Genomic DNA, 2,364 nt, shown 5'->3' with positions numbered 1-2,364 from the left:
ATAAGAAAATTAAGGTTTGGAAGAGTGAAGGACCTTAGCTTAACAAATATTCAGTAGGTGACAAACACAAGATGTGTCCTATCCTGGGCCCAGGGCATCATTCATTTACCAATTTACTTTGGTGATTGACAAACCAGCCAAACTGACCTAACAGAATTTACTCCTGCCTTAGTAAGCACAGTCAGGGGCTGCAGGGATGTAACTTCAGGACTTAGCAATTCTGACTTTGCTTCTATGAATCCATACTTCCTCTAGAAACTCATTATATATATATATACATACATATATATATTTACACTCATGTATATACATATATACATATGCACATATACACGTATACACACATATATTCCTATACACACACACATATATATACATATACACATATATACATATACAGACAAATATACTCATATGCACATACATATACATATATACACATATATACTTATATACATGTATACACAGGTGCACATATGTACATAGACATGTATGCACGTATGCACATATTTATATATACATGTATACACACATACACATTTGTACATATACATATATACATATATATTCACACATCCACGGATGAGGAATATTTCCTTTGTTATAGTTCTCAGCACCATGTGTGAAAACCACAACACATTGTTAATATGAAATCCCACACTGGTCTCTGTCCTCTCCAATACAAGTGTTCCACCACTGTTTGACCAGACTGGATCCTCACATAGTGACATGATTAGTTGCACTGGCTTTGGTCACCTAGTTCTCTACCATCTGTCATGGTAGCACCAAAACCGCAGCAAATGCGGTGTAGCGGCAGTGACACAGGAGAGACAATGCTTTTAAATCTTTAAACCTTACTGCTTTTCTAGACACAACACACATTTAGTGCTGAGAGGATGGAAAATGCACATAGGCAAAATGCACAAAAAGTAACATTTCTTTATGCAACTGCCTACAAGAACCTTCTATGACACTTTGACAGCTCAGTGCACATCCTTTCACACATGTTCTAAGTATAGAGGCTTTTATTTCCTACCCTTTCAGACTCAAACTCTTCAAAATAATTGGTAAACTGCCTTTCCTATAAAATGTAGTGCAAACACTTTATAACTGCATCGAATATGTTCTTATGCCATTTTCAAATGACTCTATCATAGTACATCATACAATCCAGTTGACTTATAATTGAACATTCAAATAGTTGCAGTTCTTTTTCCCATTAAGCTTGTGAGTAGGCTGGGCTGAGAACTGACCATACTCTTGCTACAACCCCTCACCCTCAGGCAGAGTGATTATTGGCATATGTTTCATGCCTGGCATCTTGGACAAATGATATTTGATACACATGCAAAGGCAGTTTAGGGAGATCAAGATGGAGCTGAGGAAAGCAGATCTGGATCCTGGTGACTGTGGATTCTTCTTCCCAGAAATAAAAAAGAAATGTAGGTAAATATGTATACCACTCTCCTGAGTCTGTAAGAAAGTGGCCTTTTTGACATTGTGATTACAAATGCATTAAAGCCTGGATTCTTTTCACCTTTGCCAAGCCAGAAGCCTCTCCACCCACTTGAGAATGATGAGGAGGACAAACTGCCATCTGTGGATAAACCTGGATGGTACTCTCAAGGGAACACTGTCCACCTTTATGACCTTCTGAAGAAAATGAACAGCAAGCCTGAAGCCAAGGTTGACTTTAGTGACAGCATGCATTCAGACATTTTCCCAGCCCATCACAATACTTACTGGGAGACAGTCCTTATTCTTGAGGAGCTTCAAGAGCAAGAAATGGAGAAGCCTGAGGAAGCAGAGCCCCTGGAGGAAAGAGGAAAATATTAGGTGCCAATGGTAAAGCCTCTAAATTCCTCATGTAATGAATGGGCTCATACTTTACTGACTCAGTCTCAAGATGGGGAAATGAAGAAGATTCCATGACATATACATGGTCCTCTAAGAGAATCATCAGCTACAATATGATTGTAATTCTGTGCACTGAATCTATTGCACAGTTACCCCAGATTACAAATTTATAGGATTCTCTACAATCTATTCAAAAACAGTTGATTACTATCCCTTGGTCCATCATACCTCGGGTTCTCAAGACACAAACAACAACATAATCACTACTGAAAAATGAACCAACCATATGCACAGTAGACATACTGTTTAAAAAAAGTCAATTTTCCACAGCACTGGAAATGTTTTATAAGAACAATTTTTCAATGAAAAAATGAGCAAATAGATGCTTATCAATCTATCTTTCTTATATAAATCATTTTAATGTTTAACAGTTATTGACTTATTAACATTTTTAGTACCCTACATTTAAAAAAAGACAATATGACTGATATTTTCTACAATGGTAGT

The 2,364-nt window shown here is 37.0% G+C and overlaps 1 pseudogene across 1 annotated transcript; it reads left to right on the top strand.

Annotated features, from left to right (window-relative positions):
* The first annotated feature begins 1,372 nt into the window (after positions 1–1,372).
* On the top strand, positions 1,373–2,134 carry LOC308415031 (5'-nucleotidase domain-containing protein 1-like; annotated as a pseudogene). Its single transcript has 2 exons — positions 1,373–1,403; positions 1,481–2,134. The product of its transcript is annotated as a 5'-nucleotidase domain-containing protein 1-like (transcript).
* The last annotated feature ends 230 nt before the right edge of the window (positions 2,135–2,364 follow it).

The sequence above is a fragment of the Micromys minutus genome (genome assembly GCF_963924665.1).
Source record: "Micromys minutus genome assembly, chromosome: X".
Taxonomy (NCBI): Eukaryota; Metazoa; Chordata; class Mammalia; order Rodentia; family Muridae; genus Micromys; species Micromys minutus.
This window is presented reverse-complemented; position numbering and strand designations above follow the sequence as displayed.